This window comes from Podarcis pityusensis (assembly GCF_964106645.2).
Source record: "Podarcis pityusensis genome assembly, chromosome: 2".
Lineage (NCBI taxonomy): Eukaryota > Metazoa > Chordata > Lepidosauria > Squamata > Lacertidae > Podarcis > Podarcis pityusensis.
This window is the reverse complement of record NC_138029.1, coordinates 60,251,061-60,274,519: the sequence shown is the minus strand read 5'-3', so window position 1 is coordinate 60,274,519 and position 23,459 is coordinate 60,251,061.

Sequence of the window (23,459 nt, the reverse complement as noted above, 5' to 3'; positions counted from 1 at the left end):
CAGATTAACATTCCCCCCGCCAGCCCCTTCTCTCGCTTTACCAGCAAATGGATTTTCTACTCACGTTGGCAACAATAATAAATAGCTCCCTGTGGGAAACAGTGTTTCTTCTCCTCAACTTACTCAAATGGAAAACTATTAATGTAATTCATTTACCGGTAATATCTCTTTCTCTCTTTGCATATTTCACTTGGGTGATGTTAACCGGCCAAGACCTAGCACAAACATGCTTTTCTTCCTCAAATGGACAAAAATGGTTTTAAAAACAACAAAGCGTGCACTGTGCACACGCAATTGCCGAGTCCAGCGAAGTGTGGGTCCTTATTTGGTGCAATTCACATAAACATTTTAGAGTGATGTGGGTGAGCTGCTAGGTTCATGGTTAGCAGCTCTGAATATGTAGCAAAGTGGTTCTTGATTGGTTTTACCACATGCTCAGATTATCAAATTGGAGCACACTCTGCCACTACAAGTTTACAATGCAGACGGAGCAAAAACCTGGCAAACCTTGATTTGTAAGCAAAATATATTCAGAGTCCAACAACGTAGAGCAGTGTTTCCTAACCTTTTTCTGACCGTGGCCCCCTTCCAACCTTGTTTCTTTCCTGTGCCCTCCCCCACCCTACAGGTAGGAAAGTAGATATTTAAATGTTTTTCTTGTAGATAGAACATGTTTTATTTATAGTTTTTATAATTTATACAAAATACAGTTGCATAAAATGATAGGAACCTAATGAAATATTGCTGAAGCAGAAAAACATAGAATCATAGAGCTGGAAGGGACTCCAAAGGTCATCTTTCTAGCCCATGGGTAGGCAAACTAAGGCCCGGGGGCTGGATCCAGCCCAATCACCTTCTAAATCCGGCCCATGGACAGTCTGGGAATCAGCGTGTTTTTACATGAGTAGAATGTGTACTTTTATTTAAAATGCATCTCTGGGTTATTTGTGGGGCATAGGAATTCATTCATCTTTTTTTTTCAAAATATAGTCTGGCCCCCCACAAGGTCTGAGGGATAGTGGACCGGCCCCCTGCTGAAAAAGTTTACTGACCCCTGTTCTAGTGCAGCCCCCTGCAGTGTAGGAAACTCATCTAAAGCATCCATGACAGATGGCCATCCAACCTCTGCCTAGAAACCTCCAAGGAAGGAGAGTCCAGAACCTCCCAAGGGAGATCCATCTTCCATGTATCATAAAAAGTAAACAACACTTATTCGACCCCAGTTATTTGACACAGAGGGGGAAATGTTAGAAACAGACATATAAAAGCTAGGAGCTAAATGGCACCTTAAACCATTAAACCTTAAACGCAACAACAGAATGTCTAGGCACGCTTTTTTATAACAAGAATAAAAAGCTGAAAATGAATGAACTGCAGCTAAAATATTATGTTCATTTTTCACAGGGTCTAGTCCTTCCCCTGCCCACCCCCTAATAGTCTTAAGAGGGTCTCTTCTCCAGTTTTTGGAAAGTAGCTGGAAGTGGGGAGGCAGAAAAAGGTCCTCCTTTCCTTCCACTCTGCAGTTTTAATCAGAAATCTTAGGCGGTGTTCTAGGGGTTCTCCTGACCTCACAGATCCAATTTTGTGGGGCTAATGGACATGTGGGGGGGAGCCCTGTTGTGCAAGCAGAAGTTCTTGCTGACAGGGCTCATTAGGGGAACTCCACCCATGTAATAAACGTGGCATAGCATCAGAATAATTTGGTGGTTTTATAGGCATCTTTTCCATGTCCATGCATGTATTAAAATGTATATAGGGCTACATTGATGTATTCTGGGGGGTGGGAAATGTTTTGTACTACATGTGTGTTCCACTGAGCAAGTCCAGTGGGGTCCATGGCTACTTTCTAAGCGTGGAGGCAGGCAGCCACCTTTTAGAAAACTCATTCCTTTCCCCAGTCTAACACATTTTTCTGGAAGTTGATACAAGTATGAGCTTCCTTACGGTGACCCAGACCACTAGTCGGCATGTCCTATCATTTGGCATAGTGAAGCAGCCATCTCAGCCAGCTGATTTAGGGCATTATGAAAGGGCAGAAAATTATTAGTTTTTTTGTTTGTTTGTTTCCTGGTTTCCTGATAACAACAGCTATCAGGACTCTGTGTTTGTAGAATTTTCTACCCCAGGTGCCAAAGTAACTTGGGATGACCCTGGTAACAGCTCTGAAATTGTCTTTGGTGGAGATCTTGCCTTATTCCTGCCACCCAAAATATTTTAACTATAAAGGCCAGAGATGGAGCCCCAGAGCTTACAGGCACTACAATGCCCCTTCTCTGTAACCACTTGCTCCTAATGTTGCAAATTCATGCCAGCTTGCATAAAATGAGAGTCATGGGTCTGGCTCAGCCAAGACTTTAATCAAAACTTAGTCCTTAGCATGAAACCATCACAAGAAATCCCTCTCCTTGCCAAGCCAATTTATCTCCTCCCAGCTTTGTTTATGCATGACATCTCCTCTAAGAACCCAAAGTGTGTGGTATGCAGCTGAAAGTTTAAACTGTGGCTGATAAACATGGTGTCAGGCATCAGCTTTAATAGCAAGCCTGTGGGAAAATATATAATAGCAGGTTTCGATCAATAGCGCCTTGAAGCATCTTGTCTGCAAGAGGAGCATTTGAGCCTCACAAGTCCTTCGGCAGACCTGCTCCAGAAATGCTTGTGTGTATGGATGGCTGCATTCAATTCCCAGCTTAGCTATTAATCTGTACTGGTACTTCCAAAGATTGCATATTTCCCCTCACAGCAGCAGAAGTAGCAAAGCAATGAAGAGTAGTCAAGTGAGTTCATCCATTTAAAGGAGCTCGCTTTGCAAGCATTTTTATGAGGTAGTAATGTGGTGGTAACCTTATCACTGGGGATTTTTTTTTCTTCCTTCACATGAATTATCACATCTAACTCCAGAATGAACTAAGCAGTTCACCCAGCCACCGAAGACAAACTTAGCAGATGACACATACTAGCAAGCCTGCATTGTGTTTTCCGCTTCCCTGAACAGTAAGATGTTCTTGGGAGCATTGTGCAAGCCAAGTTCCTTGGAAGGAGAGCGTATAAGAGACTTATTTGTTAAGGTCTAAATCCAGCATAGAGCTAGGTATTCTTAAGTCCATCATAGCCCCTCCTAGGATGAGATTCAGGTGATGTCTGAGTGGAGACCATCCAGGTAGTGACCAGATCCAGAGTCCAGTATCTACCAGAGTTCATTTTATATCTACCCCATTATCTATATGAAAGAGATTCAAATGATTTCTAAGGAGATCTTTATCCATACAATCTGGTCACATTCTCAGCATGTATGTTTTTTTCTGCCCCCCCCCCCCGTCTCTCACCTCTTGCACAAGTGAAACTTCTTAAATAACAGAAAGCAACACTTTGCTGTAATGACACTCTGCTGAGGGTGAAATCTCATTGGTGGGAAGCTAAAGAGAGAGGATCTTATTGATTGTGGCACATTGAACATGGCTTTCCCTCCCCTGAGGAGCCTGTCTAACAACAATTTTGATGTACTTTTAGAGTCAGGTGATTAAAAAAAATATGACCAAGTTTTCCAGTACATTTTATAGCCAGTTTTATTGTTCAGGACCACGTTGTGGAATGAAGGGTTAAATTCCCCCATCCCATGATATGGTCTAAGTCCTGAATCCCTGGTAATGCTTACAAGCTAAAAGCATAAGGAAAGTCCTGCTGGATCAGTCCAAAGGCTTCTCTAATCCAGTATCCTATTTCTTACATTGTTTGAACCAGGCACCCCTGGAAAGCCTCAAATAGGACATGAAGGCGATCACTATCTCTGTGGTTCTTCTCTAGAAACTGGTATTAGGGGGTTCTCATCCTGGGGTTGGTTATAGCCATCATGACTAGTAGCCATTTATAGCCTTATCCTCTGTGAAAGTGTATCATCCCTTTTTAAAGACATCCAACTTGGGCACCATCATCACAAATTCCACAATGGGTAGGGTTTCCCATACACACAGAGGTTTACAGCATCGTTATTAACAAACTACAAGGAAATACCGCTCTCACAAAATCCTACTAGCTACTCTAAGCCAAAAAGAAGCTCCTGGTGTTTTGTTTCTGTTTCTGTTGTTGTTTTTTGTTGTTTTTTTAAAAAACATGAACTCCTTTTCATTTAGATTTTTTTATGGTCAATTAAGCTTTCTGAAATTAAGCTGGCAATTTATTGGCATTACCCCAAGTTATGTCTGGCATAGTTAAAGGCTTCTCATCAGCTTGTATATCATAAATAGGTAGGTGGCAAGAACATGTCAGAAAGAGATTAATATGCTTTGTATACACTGTTCAGACAGGTTCGTTGTAATTCACTACTCTGATTTTTATCCCAGAATGAGGTTTGGTGCCTAAACCACAACAATGAACAAGTTCCATTTTATGGCTCTATATGTGTTTGTCTAAATTGGCATAGCTGTAGGTCAAGCGAAGGACTTCAGAGCTTTAATACAATGTTTGCTAGCAAAGGGCAGAACGACTAGCTTTTTGCTATATGCATATGTGCATGACAGATTTACTGGCAGGATCGCAAGGGATATATTCCTCCGGCTTTCTCACAGTAGCATATTTTCTAGTGTTATTATGGGGATAGGGCTTGGATTCTCCTAAAAGACATATTCCAGTTCTGGTTCTTTGCCTTTTTTTCTACTGTAAAGTATGCAGGCAAGAAAACAGGTATAGTGACACATTAGTGAGTAGTAGAACAATGTTCTTCTCTTTTTATGTATACATAATACCAAGATTAGGTTTTCCTATTGGTAAAGTCTTCTTCTCCCCACTTGGGGAAGAAGCGCACAAAAGGTTAAATCTGATGAAGAGTTCTATGTAGTCTGAAAACTTAGACACTGGTAGGATTCAGCTCCAGCTCTAGCATGGCTCTAGCTCTGCAGTCACCAACATGGCAGCTGGGGGAACCAGCATGTCCACCAGCAGCTCCTATGGCACCCACAAAAGGTCTCAAGAAATAATACCTGAAAACCCCACAATGCAAGAGAAAGTTCTTGCTCTTCCTGCTCTGTTTGCACTGACAAGACCTCTCAAACATTCAACCATGCCCACATCTCAGTGGCTGCCAGGATTGTACATCCACCCTCCCATCCATTCTGAAGAGATGCAAAGAGACCAAGCGTTGTAGGTACCTTTCCCCCATTGTTTGGGGGCTGGGTGGATATGCCCACATCACATTGTAGCCATCTCTTTTTTCCTGCTCTTTTCAGATGCGGCAGCCATTTTGTGTTGTGTCATGTCTCCCGGGTGATCGTTTTGTGACTGGCACCCACGGCGCTTCCTCCAAATTTCCAAATGTGCAGACTGGCACAAAAAGGTTGGCAACCCTGCTCTAGCTGCTCTCCTTTCTCATGTCCCTCCACCCATTACCCATCCTCCTGTGGCCAGAACTGTCTCTTTCTCCACAATGCAGGCCTTTGGGGATTTCCTTGTTCATAGCTCAGTCACTTAGCCTCTATTCCACACTCTCCTTTAAATTTAATCAGCTTTAGTTTGTGGTTTAGGAGTCCAGATATACACTGGCTGAAGTTGCAGAGCCCTTCTGACCTTTCTGGAAGGCCACGAGGCAAGCTCCAGTCTAAATATACTGTGTGGATAAAGGCCTTAGAGGGTGCATTGGGCTGCAACTGAGTGAAGGTGTGTCAAAGTGCTTTGAGCTGTGCAGAGAAGAGCAAAGATGCAGAGCACTTCAGTGGCAATTCATGGCTTTGGAGTAGGGTATTATCCTGGCCAGGGAATGCGGGTGCTGCTGTGGGTTAAACCACAGAGCCTAGGGCTTGTCAATCAGAAGGTCGGCGGTTTGAATCCCCGCAACGGGGTGAGCTCCCATTGCTCGGTCCCTGCTCCTGCCCACCTAGCAGTTCGAAAGCACAAAGTGCGGGAAGGTAAACGGCGTTTCCGTGTGCTGCTCTGGTTCGTCATGCTGGCCACATGACCCGGAAGCTGTACGCCGGCTCCCTCGGCCAATAAAGTGAGATGAGCGCTGCAACCCCAGAGTCAGTCACGACTGGACCTAAAGGTCAGGGGTCCCTTTACCTTTTTATTATCCTGGCTGGCAGGGCAACTTTGGTGCAGTTTGTTCAATGCATTTTCTTAGTGTTTTATCATGGAGGGCGGGGCTTCTGTGTCCTCCCTAAGCAACAGAGTTCCCATAGAGGTGCACAGGACACCTTTGTTGTTTAGCTTTAGTGGTAATCTCTCTCTCTCTCTCTCTCTCTCTCTCTGTGTGTGTGTGTGTGTGTGTGTGTGTCCCTTGCGCAATTGCATTTATATATCCCACATTTTCCTTCCAAGGAGCTCAAGGAGGCAAACCTGCCCCCCCCCATTTAATCCCCACAACAACCCTTAGGCTGAGAGGCAGTGACTGGCCCAAGGTCACCCAGCGAGCTTCCTGGGCGAGTGGCGATTCGAACTCTACTCTCCTAGCTCCCTAAATAGGAGCCACTATCAATTCCTTGGATTGGAAATGGCTTCAACTGATTATAATCTCGCATTAATGTTATTATTATTGTCCACATTGTTGTAACCCGCCTTGGGGTTCTAACGGTGCCGGCGCCCCTTTCATGTGTTCGAAGTTGTGCGATGCGTTCCAAGGAAGGCTTAGAGCTGCTTATGGGATGGCTCGACGTGAGGCGGAGCGCGGGAGAGAGGCTGGTGGAGCGCCAGGGGCTGATTCCCCTCCAACAAGCCAATCCGACGACGCAGCATGAGCGCGCTCATGGCCGGGACTCCCCAGGGAAGAGAGACGCGTCTTGCGTCCCGCCGAGAGTCCCTTGCGCAAGAGCAGAAAGTCGAGGGCAGAGAAGGAAAATCTCCCACCGCGACCAGTTGCCTGGATTCTTCTGTACGTGTGGAGGTTTCTTGAGTGATTCGTTTGTCTCCTTATCTTCTCTCTCGTCCCCAAAGCAGCCTCTCCAAAGCCTGATGGCGCGGACCTGTTTCTTCTTGCCTTTGTAACGTCGAGCCTACCTGCAAAACATCACAGACCCCGGAAAGAGGCGACGCGGGCGTGTAGTTCTTTCCCCGAGCGGCGCTGCCGCAGTCCAGTCTCGGCGGAGAGACAGGGGAGAGAAAGTCACGTCTGGAAATCCGTCTGGGGCTCCGTTTCCTCACCGCAGCTTAGCAGGAGGACCAGAGGGAAAGGCTTCCTTCGCGGCGGAGTCAGAAGTTCCCGATTTGTACTTTCCTTCCACCAGCACCCCCCTCCCCCCAAAAAAGAAGACACCTTCGGCTTAGGATTCGCCCAGAAGCCAACCGATGCTCCAGAGAAGCCCTCGCTCCACAGCAAGGAAGGGAACCGTCGCCGGACCCCCCAAAAGATGTCAAGGAAGAAGTTGCTTCTTCTGGCGGACGTGGATTTGTCTTGATCTTGGGGGCAGCTCTCCTTGGAAAGCCCTGCGGGGATCTAGGACGACTTCCCTTCGGAGCAAGTGAGTGATCGCCTGCCTCTGTTTGGCGGGCCGGCCAGAGAGATCTACCTCCGCTGCTTGCCTAAGCGCGGCTTCTTGGTTCTTGGCTTCCCCGGGCAGGTCGGGCTTTTCCTGCTCGAGTTGCCAACTTCCTCCTCTCCACGCGACCGGTCCTCACGAGACGCGCCGAGAAGGAAGGGCAGCAAGAAGAAGATTGAGAGGCGAGAGAAACTTGTTGCCTCTGATTCGAGCCTGGCTCTTGCCTTATCTTCAAGGAGTTTTTTAAAAGGAAATAACCCGATCCTTTTCCCAAGACAGAAAGTGGCTGCCTGGCTTAAGAAGCAAACCCGAAAAGCCCACCCGGTGACTTCCCTGATGTACCCTAAGGAAGAGATCTGAACAGGACAATGTATGGGCAATTTCTCAATGCCACCAGCGTGACTGACCCTCACCTCCTCATGCAGACCAACACGCCCTACGTCGGGAGCACCCAGAGACCCGTCAGCTCGTCGGCTCTTTACATGTCGACCGCCCGGGCGTTAAAAGAAGGCGAGATCAATAAGCCGGATCTGGTGACTTACATCGTCCTGTTCTTCTTCTTGCTCCTGGCGGTGACCATCATTGTACTTTTCATTAACTGCCAGCTGAAGAATTCTTTTTTCGCCTCTCTACCTTACGACAGGTCGCTGAGAGAAGCGAGGAGCCCGTGGAAAACGCAAGCTGTTTAATCCTCAGACTTAGGAAATTGGGGGGGGGGGGGGAGAGAGAGAATGTCCGCTATGAGCTTTGTTGTGATATACAAGGGTCTTGTGAACCCAACGCACTGTATAATGGCATCCTGTTTTCATTTGCCCCCGGGCAAAATCCTGCCACATATAAATATGATTTTTCTTAAAGCAAGCAAGAGGAAACGTTGTCGGAAGGCGGGTGGTGAGGGAGGAGATAATAACGTGGACTGCTTGAGGCATGGCAAAAAATGGATGTAAATAAAAAGACCTAATGTGGATTTATACGAGTAAGGTGTTGTGATGTATCTCAAGGTACACAGACCACGGTATTTCAGACTGCAGTTTAAAAGCCTGGATGCAAATTTAAACATTGATAAAGTTCAGCTTTCATATAGTCATGCTTGCACTGATGACAAAGACACGCAGCTACCCCCTGGCAATGGCATTACTGACTATGCTTGTGAAACATGGGTGGTAGCCAGCATGGACGTTGGCAAGATTTATGTTAGGGAGCCAGTACCGAGTTATCTGTGATGCAATTGGTTAGTTAAGTATGTTTTTGTTTTATTTAGTTGATTTGGGGGGCTGCTGTCCATGGTAGCAAGTGATAGTCCTACTCAGAGTAGACCAATTGAAATTAATGGGCCTAATGGGTCTACTCTTAAGTAGGACCAACATTGGATACAACTATATTCTTAGCAGCTCTCCGCCAAGGAAATTAGGGTTTTTTCATCCACCCAGAACTCTCTAGTTTTCATATGGGGGGGGGGGCCCATTCTGAAATCTCAGGTCTGGCTGGATGCCTACTATGGTTAAATCAACTGGCATTATTTTTCTATGGTGTTAAATTTTGAGTTTATAATTAGGTTTGTATTGTTATTCTCCGCATTATTCTGCAAGGTGTTGAGCAATGAGACAGATAAGGCCTCCAAGTAATAAAATATAAAGCCCACAAACCATGACTATCCAGCACTAACTAAAGAAAAGGGGTATTCCATAACTTTTTTGCAGTTTGTTTCACTGCACACATTTCCCCCTAAGTCTGTTCAGACTTTTTATCTTACATATATTGCCCTTTTCTTTGTTAAGCCAAGGAAAAGACCTGCGACTTTAAACTAATAATGGTTAAATGTTTACAAGGGGATAAAATTACGCAATTAAGAATTGAAATGAACTGGAGGAGGATGACTAATAAGAATGTTGTCACCTAGTGAGGGTTTTTTTTAAAGGTTACACTGTAATGAAAAGAGAGGGAGAATGTTAAGCCACTAGTGCAAAATTCAAAAAATAGAAAGATATAAAACATATTAAACTGGTTAATTCAGTACTATTAAGCCTACAATTCTAACCATGTCAGCGCAAGAGGAAAGTCCCACTGCATTCAGTAGCACTAACTCCCAGGTAAAGAGGTTTAGGATTGCAGACCTTTATTCTTCCAGGATTAAAGCACAAGATTATTATTAAAACAGACCAGCCTATTTGTCAGCGGTCATATAACTGCTATAACAAGCTGATAGATAGGTTGCTTCCATCACAAACCGCAAGTGTGTTTTTAACTTGCTCATCAGCACCGTGGAGGACACTGGAGTCATTTAGGGCTTTGATCTGTAACCTCAAGTATTATAATAAAACCTGCATTTTGATGACCTGTTATCACTAACTAGGATTCGAAGATCCTTGCCAAGTCATGAACATGAATGAGCACATCTCAATATGCAGACGTAGTACACATGGGGTGTGAATTCAGCTACTCCAGTGTGAAATCAATATATGTGATAAGCATGTCTAGCAGCACAAACATAAGATGTAAGTACAGTTGCTACAGCTTCTTATGCCTGTGTTGCTCCTTAGCGATTGAGGAGGCTACAATGATAAGAATGTCAGTGGGTGTGTCTGTTGGCTATGTTGGTCTACACATCAAAATGACAATATACATTCAAGTGCAGAGGATTTAAATCAAATCTAGACCTCAAGCTGGCAACTAATCAAAAGCTAGGATTGCGGTGGATCACAATTTATTGAGCAATAGTAATATATTTTAGAAAAGAAGGGAGCATTTTGTATGGCTTTTCTCACTCGCAAGCACTGCAGTGGTGAGGAATTCTACCTTTTCCACAAGACTGACACAGGTGTCAGGTTTGCTGTTGATTCTGGGAACTACATAGGGTTCGGTAGAGAGTTAACAGTTTGCATGTATAAAAGATTCCTTCTAGGCATGCTCAGATAAAGGATTTAAGGCATAAAGACTTGAATATTCTGGACGTGTTGGTTTGAAATCTGCTGAGCTAAACTCAGAGGAACACCAAACTGTGTAAGATGAAAAAATTGTGTGCCTTAAAATGTGTTTGCATTTGCTGCTCTGTGTGTTAAGACTGAAAAGAAATATCTGAAAAGCCTTGCAGGCTGTTCCACTGTTTATACATCTTGGTAGTTGCAGACACAGAACAAGCTTCTAATTTTTTTATGTTCTCACTTATTTAATAATGGTTTGGCTCCTAAGCTATGATTCTGTATATGATGTCAATTAAATCATCAACCAAGATTTCACTCAGCCTAAACATGGAGTTCACCTCTGACTTAAGACACTAGTGTCCTAATTCTGAACACACCAATTAAAAAAGTAGTCTAAAGTAAATGCAATAGTAAATTTGCACAATACAAATATATGTATTGTACTCTTTTAATTTTTTTTAAAGTAAACCATCAACAGAAGCTATGCAAAAAAAAAATATCAATTTTACTTGACAGTTTGGGCAATAACAGCTACCTGTATAAATCAAGGTAGTTTAGCATTTACAGTAAGAACATAAGAGACGAAATGACTAGCTAAATTGCCTGCCTGAACAACTTCTGTGTGTTCTTGCATTTTCACTTCCCCTTCAGTGCTTTGACCATTGCAATGGGGAAAAGAAATGGCACCAATGCATTGAGGACATGAAATAACATGTCAGAGGTTCCCAGAGGACAATGAAAACATCACTGCATCTGTGAGCTCTCTCTTTCTTCATCTTGCTTTCTTAGAATGGACCAGATTAAGAATTTTTGCCTTCATCTCCTTGTAGACTTCCTAGAGACAGCAGGTTGGCCACTGTTGTAAAACAGCAGGTTTGTATACAATCTTCCATGCGCATAGTGCTGCTTCCCCCATGTTCCACCCAAATCTGCTCTGGGATGGGGAACAGATTTTGAGGGGAGGACTGGAGGGGAACAGGAAGGCAGAGGAGGCTCTATTTTGTCCAGTGGAGCTGCAGTGCTGGGCATGACACCATATTCTCTCTCTCTGTTTTGGTGTGTGTGCATGTGTGCACACATTTGTTCTCTCTCTCGCTCACATAGCCATGATCTTGTGGGAATCCATATCAGAGTAGTGCTATTGAAATCAGCAATGACATAATGGCTAGTGAGTTCCTACAGAAATGTAGCCTTGGGCTGAATTAAAAAAAAGCCAGACTGATTGTGTGTTGATGCACCACTGACCTTTGTGTTCCATATTTTGCCTTGAGCCATTTGGATACCAAGGCACAACAGAGTTATGTGATCTTCGCCAGAAATTAAACAACAGTGAGTGCCTGAATTTTGATAGTATAAGGACTGTCTGGCATGATATCAACACCACATTATCCTGCAATTATACTGTTTGATAAGTTTGTGGGTGCCAGGCTCCTCTAAATTCCTGGAACCAGTAAGTGTCAGAATTTCATTAAGGTTTGGGTGTTAAGCCAAGTATTGGACTACTCTGGATTCAGCCCCTCTAGATGATGGGTCATTAAGAGAAATAAGCATCAATGAGCTTGTGAGAGGCAGCCAATGGGTGGGGGACCTCCCTCCCTCAACAGATAAAGCCAGAGTTTAGAGTAGAGGTGTAGGAGTGATGTCACAGAGAAGAAAGGCAGCCAGCTGAAAAACTAGAGAAGATGGAAAGAAAGAGGAAAAGCCACAGCTGATTTATGTTTGAGTCCAAGGCTGTGGCTATAGGAGAAAGAAGACATTTTTGGGGTGTTGATGCTGTGAACCCCTCCATCGTAAGCAGGTTGTAAAGGTAAAGGTAAAGGGACCCCTGATCTTAGGTCCAGTCGCGAACGACTCTGGGGTTGCGGCGCTCATCTCGCTTTATTGGCTGAGGGAGCCGGCGTACAGCTTCTGGGTCATGTGGCCAGCATGACTAAGCCGCTTTTGGCGAACCAGAGCAGTGCACGGAAACGCTGTTTACCTTCCCGCTGGAGCGGTACCTATTTATCTACTTGCACTTTGACGTGCTTTCAAACTGCTAGGTTGGCAGGAGCTGGGACCGAGCAGGGGAGCTCACCCCGTCACGGGGATTCGAACCGCTGACATTCTGATCAGCAAGTCCTAGGCTCTGTGGTTTAACCCACAGCGCCACCCGCATCCCTGTATATATGTATAAATAAACCATATATCATAAAGATACCACAGTATTCACTATGCCTCATTTTCCAAAAGGAAACACGAACCCGGGGTGAGCGCCTGGAATGCCTGGAATCTCTCACCACTCTGAGATTGGGATGGTGTGTAGCAACATTTTCCCTGATTTAACAGCAGGTAACATTCCTACTCCAAATGGGTCTGAAAGCATATACGCAAGGCTGGATTTGGTCAGTGGTCGGATGGGAGACTTCCTGGGAAGCAAATATATGTTCCATAACAGAAAAAGGTTGTAAGGAAATGAATAAATCCCGGGTAGTTTGTATATTTTCTTTCTCCCGGGTCACAGCTTTTAAGCTATTTCTATTATAAAGGATGGCCGTGCAGTTTAAGACTCAGTGGTGCTATTCTGGCCTTTGTAGCTTTAAGCAAAAATACATTATTGCAGTGATTATGCAGGGGAGGAAGGGGGGAAATAACAGAAGCAGAATTGCAAATGGGTAGGTGTGTCACACACTGTCACGTCTCAATCACCCAAGATGCAATTAGAAAGCACAGCTAAGGCCCTGAGTGGATATGCTTTGTGATTAGTAAGCTGCAACTTCAATCTCCAGGGCTCCTGTTAAAGTAGCCTTGGCCACCCTGCTGCCCTCCAGATGGGTGACGGGAGTTGTAGTCCAAAAACACCTGAAGGGCAGCAGATTGTTGAAAGGCTGTGGTAAAGGATCTCAGGTGGGAAAGCTTCCAAAGATGCTAATAATTAGATGTACTGAATTAAACAGACTCTATAAGGAGGAGTATATCTTTAACCACATGATCCAATAATGATCACTTAGTGAAACAGGAAACCCTACACATCAGAAACTGGCTGACAACCTCTTCTGAAGCAGGGAAAGCCATTGTCCAAAAATGCAGCTTCAAAATGTACCTTCGAGATTTCAGTATTTTCCCCTTCATTTAATGACCTGTACAAAAAGGTGCTTTAATACAAAAAACATTAAAACGTTAAAAATAGAGGGGGGGGAGAAAATCAATTGTCAGTGGGGTCGTTTTGGGGGTGTTCCTTGCCTTCCAACTTTTACAAAAGCAGATTTCAATGACTAGCAGCTGGAGAAACTGAGCCAGAGGAAGAGTTCCGCTTTCCTGCAGAGATACATTGTACAGTGGGACCTGGTATTTATATAGGAGTGGGTGGCCCCATTGAAATGGAGGAGGATTTTAGCTCTTCGCCATCACAACACACAGCAGTGCTCTGTTGGATGCTGTCTTGATGAAGGACTTCCTTTTTAATGATCCCGTGAAAAGTGGGTCTATTTCGATACCTAGTTATTTGTGCTTTGAAACCTCAAAGACTGTAGTGCAAAAAGAAAACACAACATTTGTGGTGGTGCTCAAAAGTTAGGCTCTTCAGTGCCAAAGGCAAGATTATTCTGGTTTCTTAAAGTGCAATATATGCAGACCTAGAACAGTGCTTGGATTGTACCCCCGACTGCTACATGCGCTAAGTGCTATATCAGGGGGCATTGTGGACAATATTTAAAGGTAATGTGAAGAAGACTTCAACTCATTTACTACAGCAACGCTCTTTACTTCAGGGAATTAATGTTAACCAAAGAGGCTGTTCCTTTTGGTTGGAAAACTGTACAGAAATTCAAGACCTCATTGAGGTGAGGTGATATACCTGAATCTGCCAGGGGTCCCTGACCTGTGGTCCTCTAGATGTTGCTGGATAACAAGTCCCATCACCCAATTGACCATTACCCAAGCTGGCTGGGGCTGGTGGGACTTTTAGTACAACACCTGGAAGGCCACAGGCTAGCCATTTTCAGTTGTTCTTTATCTTTAGAGATCGTGCCTCAGCAGCACATTAAAACTGCTGCACCCCAAACTATCTCAGCTGACCTAAAATTTGTTGTTTTTTGTATGTCTTACTTAAGTCTCACTTATAGCGTGATTTTGCATTGTTTGGGAATGCGAAGCAAAGATAATTGTATTTTATTTGTGAGTTTATTTGGCAGGATACCGTGAATTTAGGGGGTCTGCTGTCCAGGCACTAACTGCTGACAGGCGCCTTCAAGGCCCTAAACCTCCCTCTTCCCTTTAAGCCATACTTGGACCAGACAGCTCTTCAGAGGATGCCTTCAAACAAAGGACTGTCCCAGGTAAAGCAAGACAATAAGCCATAGCTGGGTGCTTTGCTGGAAATAAAGGATTTTGGATCTTCTGTCGGTAGAAGTGCTAAGCTGCATGCCTCCACTCAGCTTGCATAAACATGCTCAGTCTCCAGTGTTCTTGCACTCCAAAAGTAACCAAATCGATGTGATTCCTGGCTACCTGTTTCTTGCCTCCCCACACAGCCCTGAAAACAAAGAACAGCATGACTAGCCAGTACAGAAGGCAAAACTTTCAGCTCTGAATGGCTGTTGGTATTGTAATAATAATAATAATAATAATAATAATAATAATAATAATAATAATAAATTTTTACTTATATCCCACCCTCCCCAGCCAAAGCCAAAGGGGGCTCAGAGCCATGTATGCATCAGAAACTGCATTATTTGGTGCAAGCATTGGTTTGGTAATATTTAATAGCCATTTCCTGTGGCCAATAGTCGCTGGAGCTAGATTAATGTATTGAAATAAAGCTGGATTAAGCACTTAAGTTTCCAGTAGTTTCAGTTATTGCTTTCCTCAAACCCATAATGCAAATTAGCTGTGTAAATTTGGTGCTTGTAACCTTTTGTTTGTTCTAACAATATCTAGAGCAATACTTTTATGCATCCTTTGGTACAAATGCAATTATCTTAAGAGATGATGAGATCATAGTGTGGAACCATAACAAATCCATTGAATTATTTCATCAGGGTTTCTGTGCATCACCTCTCCATTCTAAGAGAACCATTTTCATTAGACTAAGAAGAGCCCGTACTGCAGTCCCCCATCTCAGTGCAAGGTGGTGATTTTAAGCAAATTCAAATGGAGGCACAGAAAACAGAATCCTTTGCTAACAGTTACTATATATTTAACCCCTAAAAAGTCAAGGATATGTTGTCTGCAGGCAACTTTAAGCCTACTTAATAGGAAACAACTGTCATTAAAACCTGCTTTAATCCCATTGATTTTAATGACAATTTCTTTTCATTAACATGAAGTTAATAGTCATCTATATACGAACATTTTTACAGTATTTAAAAAAAATAACCACCACATTAGTCTCGTTATCATTATAGCACAGAAAGTGAAAGAATGGATTGGGCTGAGACGCAGAGCATGCTTAGAGCAGACCCATTGAAATCAATGGGACCCATGCCAGCAATAGTCCATTGGCTTTTTATTTTCATGATCAGGACCAGCCCAAGACACTGGGTTGCCTGAAGCAAACCTCAAGTTGCCACAATTCCCGCTCCACAGAAGCCAACCAGTAGGACGGTTAAATCTTATTTCAATACTGGGGCAGGAAAACATCCTCCTGAGGACAGCATATTAGCTTAGAGGGTGAATGGAAGAAGGCTTTGTCCTTCAGACAGCTTTGCCCTCCACCAGCTCACTGCAGCTCCTCAACCCCAACATCTGCTGCCTCCCTCTACCTAACGGTAGGGCCAGCCCTCATCATGATTGAGATTCCCATTTCATTGAATCCCAAAGGCTGCATTGTTTGAAAGTTCAGAATAATCTGCACCAAAACAGCTTTGCCCTCTTCTATTCTACTCCCACGCTCCTAAGCATAAATCACAGTTACTCAGAAAAAGGTATGAATTCCTGGTCTCAGTAATGGGCGTTAAGTACCAATGATGAAATTCCAAAATTTCATCGCTGCTCAAACTACCATCTCCTTATACCTTACCTTCTCAGCCAATTTACCTGTTGCTTCTATCCTTAAATGCTTTTATCAGATCCAGGATTCTTGGCACTTAACATCCCTGCATAAGCATATGGCTCCAGGAGCCAGACTGATCAATCAGAGGAGATTGGCTCATTCCTTGAACAGTACAGCAACATTAAGTAATGACTCACACATCTGAATGGGCTGTGACAATGAAGCTAAGCACTAACAGAATTCTCTACTGATTCACACCATGGAATTGGTGCACACACACAGCCTGTGCTCTTCAAGTGCACCGTGACCAAGTCATGTTCTCAGATCTTGCTCAAAGGCGTCTTCTGAGCCATCGACACAAGCACTTGGATAGATCAAATGGCTTGACTTGCCAGCTCTTTATATCTAGGGTACAGCATCTGAGTTTCTGGCACACATCATAACATTCATTTTACTATTATTTATGATGGATTAAATTTATATCCTGCTCTTCCTCCCAAAGATGCCCCAAGTGGAGAAAAGAAAAGTGATATAACAAATGAAACAGTTCAAAAGCAAAAATTTATAATTTGGCAGAATATTTGGACTATATGATATGTATTTGTATAATTTGGAATATTTAATGTGATTTGATTGGATTGTTAAAATGGAAAATTTAATTTAAAAATTATTTTTTTAAAAAGAAAAGGTTCAAAAACTATGAAAACAATTCCAATGCAGACACAGACAGCATTATATACTACCGGTATATGTAGGCTAGTGAATTTAGCAAGACCAAGCTACAATCCGCTGCTGCCCTCATCAGGTGTTACCAAACATGGAAACTATAGTGTAAAGGAGGGTCAGTGGGGAGGAACACACTGAAAATTTCAAAATGCACGGGGAACCTCCATATTTACAAGCAGTTCTCAGTGCAGACTTCCAACTCCTTGGGAGGAGACAAAAATTGGCATGGAAGGTGGACAGAGTTTGGGCCAGTGGAGGCTAATCCTTTAGGGCAAATGTGTCACTGCCCCACCAACCTCAGTCTTTGATTCCTCCTAGTCCACTTGCCTTCTTACTTGCAACCAGTCCAGAGGGGGACTCTGTCTGCTCCCTCCTTCTTAAGTCTCAATTTTGCCCTTGTAGGACTCAGCAGAGGACAATGGAGACAAAAGTTCAATTAATTGGCTCTGGCTCCACCTATGTTTGGCCTTCTAGACTTCTGCCCTATCATTGCCAATGGGCACCACCCTCCATGGGCTGGTGTGTTTATCCCCACTGATGACCCACACCTACACATAAGAACCTACACACTTAGCTAATGCTTACCAGGGCTATAGTTATCAAGGCTGCAAACCTGCTCCCACCTGCCTATGAGTAGGCACCACTGAACTCAGTGGAGCTTCTGATTAAATATGTAAAGGCTGTGAAAAGAGCTCCCTAGTTTGGATAGGTGCCAGTCTACTAATTAAAGCCATTTACTCCATTGAGTTTCAATTACTTGGTTAAGCCTATTTTAGAAATGCTTTTTTTTTTTTGGATGGTTGGTTGATTGGTTAAAATACCTACACTGGAGAGAGGGAGAGATATGAAAAGCATGTCCTCATCCACCCATTTCTCAGCAATAATTACCTATTTGAGGATATTTCTTTTGCTTAAGTGAAAGAAAGTGATTTAAAATGAGATGAATATTTATTTCAAAGCTAAAAAGTGGAGCATAGGCTTTTTGGTTTATTTTTTTTTTTTAAAAAATAGCTTATCTTGGAGAGTAAAGATATAATCTGTCTCCTCCAGCCCATAAAATATTTTTAAAATAAAAAGGGTGGCCAGAGTAAATGCAATAAGAAATAAGAGTAACCCCCGCATAGCCGTCATTCTGCATTGAGGATGATAAATTTCTTTGTTGCATTTTATTTTTTATATATACCGATATATTAAAATGTAGATTAAAATTTAAAGCAAAAAAGTGGACCAAGCTAATTTAATCCCACACATATTCATATTATTTAGCCAGAATCAATCATTAATGTTATCTTGCTACAACAGATTGTGAGCCAAATTGTTGATTTTTTAAATAAGACTGCAAGGTTTTCAATCGGACGTGCCACTCATGCATTTAAGTTTAGATGCCCAACCCTAAGACAGGGTGGAGTTGTTGTGCATTTTGTCATGTCCCTGAGTTATCTCCTTCACCCACTTTTCTCATTTACCTGGAGAGAGAGAAATCTTGCTGGCTACGGTTGGTCCAAAGTATGTATTATACCCATTCTGAGGTTCATATTGCAACTGTTCTCAGTGGTGTAGGGGAAATTCTCAAGTGCAGTTACTCTATACAAATTAAAAAACAAACAATTATTTGACTCATGCAGGATGCTTCAGAGTCCATCTCCTCTACCAGCCTGCCCACTCCCTGAGAACTATTGGAAAGGTCTTTCTTTTCCATCACTCATCACTGGCTGAAATATGCTAAGAGGACCTTCTCAGCAGCCACTCTCAGATTGTGGCATGCCTTCCCCATGAGATCCATTGCACCCTGCTCTTCCAGGGTTTCTGTTAACTGATTAAAACACACCTGATAAAGATTTGTCATGCTTTTGATATGATGTTCGTAGGCTATCATTTTAGAATGCTGTTTACCGAACTGATCTCTGTTCTTACACTTTTGTTCTCCTTTTATTGGATTGCTTTGTTTTTAATCATTGTGAGTCACCGTGAGTGATGCAAATGCATTGAAAGGATGGGGCACGGATGATCAAAATAAGCAAACCTATTTGAGGGAGCTGAGAGGGTAAAATGGAGACAGTTACCCTGTGTGAACCGTATGCAGGTCAAGGTTTGATGGGATTTGCCGGTCTGAATCAGCCTAGCTTAACCCAACCTTAGGCTGGCAAATGTCCCTCTACCCTCAATGCAAAGGAGAAGTGAGCACTTGTTGCTACCTTGGCTTGTACTCACTGCTCTTATTTCTCAGTTATGAAGTGGGTAAACTGAGAGGTACACTAGCAGAAGCGACCTGACCTGTTTAGCCACCTGAAGCAGAACAGGAAGGTGCCACCTCCCTCACCGAAGCCTCACTTACCAGAGTTGTGAAGTTGTGGCTTCTGGTAGTATCTCGAAAGTTCCCTGAGATCTTGTGAGAGTTGAGATAATTCCGGAAGCTGCCACCACACAACCCTGGCAGCGGTGGCAGGGACACCCACAGGAGCACCATCCCACGGGATTCCACTGTTTGAGGTGGCCGCCTCATGATGAGCTGGCCCTATACGCTAGTTTAGCCCTAGTCCTGAGTCATCTTCAGAAGCTGAATCAGGGCCCTCCTTTCTTACCATTTCAAGTTCTATTCAGTGATCCAACTGTTGGTCTTCATTCCAGAGTTCAGCTGAGTGCAACTCCATTCATGGGACACCCACACTGAAGTGGGGTGGCATTTCTGCTCATTCCACCAGTGGTGAAAAGGTGGTGGTTGTAGGGCATTATCGCTTCCTATCCCTTTCTCCCTCAGGAGCCTCCGCTGGAGTGCAATCTCTGGTAAGAACAGAAGGAACCCTCCCATCTGCAAAAAGGCAACTCTAGAAACCACCCAATATCTTTTATGTTGACAGACGTACAACAGGAAGTACAGTGGTACCTTGGTTGTCGAACGGCTTCGCTCCTGAACAAATCGGCTCCTGAACGCCACAAACCCAGAAGTGTTCCCATTTGCAAACTTTTTTGGAAGCCGAACGTCCGACGTGGCTTCCACTTGAGTTCAGGAAGCTCCTGCAGCCAATCGGAAGCCGCGCCTTGGTTTTCGAATGGTTTCAGGAGTCGAACGGACTCCTGGAACAGATTAAGTTTGACAGCCAAGGTACCACTGTACTGTAAATTCATTGTATGCAGAAGAGGTAACTACTGATCCCAAGGATATAGCTATAGACACCCACCTTACCCTCTTGATTGCTTCTGAAACATATTCTATGTTTAAATTCTTTTAACTTTCCCTGGGAGCTCATGTTGAGGGGGGAATCTAATAACAACAGGCCTCAACCCTGCAGCAATTCCAGAGACAAACATCACCACATATAAATGTTAGTCTAACACAATGTTCAATAATATTGCCAAGCGGAATTGAACAGCCTGAGTAATTTTTAGGATTCTATTTTTGCAAATGGATGGAGAAGACACCTTTGTTGGCATCACAGAATTGGGAGATTTTCATTTCTTCCTTAAAATTAGAGCCCAGCGCTATAAGTAGAGCCCTGCTTGCTGATTACTCATGCCAACAGTTTCTGAAGAACACATGCCAGGACATTTCTTCCACAGATAAACATGCTATTTTTGAAACAAAAAAACTTCAGAGCTTGTAAGTAAGCCAACCAGAGAAAGCTCAATAACCTTCCCAAGCAACAAAGCGGACGCACTCCTGGATGTATGTACATGAAAATAAGTGCTGGTTTATAAATGCAGTGTAGCCTGTTCATGTGTTACTTATCTATTTGTTATTTTATTCAATTTCTTACCTACCCCTTTACCATAAGGTCCCAGGGCTGGCTGCAGTTACAAAAACAAACAAAACTGTTATAAAACACAAAGCACCATGCAAAACCAGTTCCATATACACAACTGATGAGTAGGTGGCTCCAGCATTTGGATTCCTCTGCAGACAACCTTGAATAGTACATGAAGAGCTGATGGGGCTAACAGTGCAGCCCTGCTCTGCCATCAGCAGATATATAGCCTGCATATGAGTGCCTATGGACTCTTCACAAAAGGAAAATGGCAGCATCTAGACTTTGGAACTCCCTGCCTATTGATATCAGAACGGCACCTTCACTGTACTCATTTTGGCGCCTGCGAAAAACATTTATTGTTGATTTTCCTTAGTGACAATTTTATCGTTTTATCTTTTTTCTAAACCACTTTGAGATTTTTTTTTTTGTTTTTGTCTGTTTTACAATCAAGCAGTGCATAAATTTTATGAAATAAAAATTTCAAAGGAGTCTGCTACATTCGGCTACTTTATACATACTACTTTATACACACATGTACAATACATACATTTATGGGCAGTAAATAATTGAGCCTGGGTGGTATCTGGCTGGTCTGCTGTGGATTGTGATGCATTTTCTTATACTGTAATGTGTTGATTATATTGTACTGCAATGGCAACTACCCTGGTATTATTGACAAAGCGCAGTATAGAAGTCTTTTAATCAATGGTAACTGAATGTGTGAACTGTATCAATTGAAAAGCGTGGAAGAATGAGGCAACGTGCACATGCTGTCTGTGATGGTCCATTCATGCGTGCAAGTGACTGCTGTGGATTATCAAACATCCAAGTGTGAGTCAAGCCTGATCACGTTCATTTCAATGGAATTTAATTCCAGGTGTCTCTGCATTAAAACTTTGGGTTGGATTTAAAATGTATCTTTCAGAGTTCAAGAAGACCATTGAAACTGAACCATGGGTTATTCAGAGATTTCAGTGATCATTTTATATCTCATCCACCCCAAGTCAATAGAATAGGTAGAGGAGGGGAGAGAGATGGTCTCACCCATTGACTTGTTTACATGCATGGTATTATATACTCACTTTAGCTGCTCTAGGGCTGGGCATTATTTTGACTAATTATTATGGGACAGAAATATGTAACAAAAGCTGTCTCAATGAAGAGTACTCCAAAGACTACAGATTCCAATTAAGCAAAAATGTTCAGTCTGGAGCTTCATAAACACCTGCTCTCCTACTCCCCTTCACAATTCAGATAAATATTGCATTTGAAACCCTCACAGATTTAAAAACACGCACTGCCAGACAGTTGAAATGCCTTGGATAAGCTTGAAGTTCGATGATTTAAGAACCCAATTCAACTGATTTGCTAGCGAGGCCAGTTTCACCGACGGGCTGCGTTTTAAAAATGTTTTATATGCCAACCGTGGCTTAAGCAAGATGAATACGAAGCTCTGTAAATATTTTGTCAACTCAGCTCCAAAGCTTACTGAAGCTGGCACATTAAAAGGGGAAATTCAATATTTTAGACCCACGCAAAACGCTCTTCCTGTAGGAATCGTTCTAGATTTGCTGTACTTACTCAATCCACACAAAGCGCCTGTCGATTGATGGCACTGCCACCTGGGTGATGAGGAGTTAGCACTCACTGTAAGGTGCAAAGGGACTTGCTGTCACACGTCAGAAATTCCAGCTTAAATTATCCCCCTCCCCTTCTTCAAACAAGCCAGCGTTGGCCAAAATTGAGATGCCCAAGAGCATCCAATGGGTGCTGGTGGGGATGATAACAAGCTCACTAAAGCTCACACATTTATTCTTCCACAGCCAGAGGTGCTGTTAGCAGGCGGGCCCAACCCCCAGGACTTTTATGCTGGACACCAAATGCAGCAGAAAACTGTGAATGGAGACACTTTGCACTGATTGCTGATTTGAGTTTTACACTGGTATTGCTTTATGGCTTGTGTTTTAATTCTGTACACCACTTACTTGAGGGACAAGAGGGGCACTACAGCGTAAATGCCATGGGTCCAGGTAGTAGTCCTTTAATGCTACTCTTTGGAAACAACATTGCAGGCCATTGCAGGCAGTAGAACCACCAATGCAATACAGTGCCTCCAACACACTGAGTCGTTCCAGGAAGATACCACGATCAACAAAATCAAAAGCTGCAGAGAAATTAACAGGAATCAAGAGGGTACACTCCCTGCAATTCTTTCTGAAGCAAAGGTCAGAGCAGGACAACAAGGACTGTTTCTGCATCACACCCCCAACTGTGACTGAAATGGGTCTGGATAGCCCACTGAATCCAAATACATCTGCAGTTGGTCAACCACAATCACTGCAACCACCTTGCCCCCCCAAAGGGACACTGACCACTGGACGATAGATATCCAACATGCCCAGGAAGAGCTTCTTCGCAGCTATACCACCCCTTTCTTCAAAGTGGTGGGCATCACACCCTCCTAGTGAGGGAACAACTACTCCTGCACCCACCCAAATCAGCAGCTTCCCACTACGCAGTATGGGCAGGGTCAAGAGACCACATGGTTGGTTAGCCTAATTCCTGCCAGCATCCTGCCCATGTTCTCAGGCTGCAAGAACTGCAACTGATCCCACAAACGTAGAACAGACAATGCTCC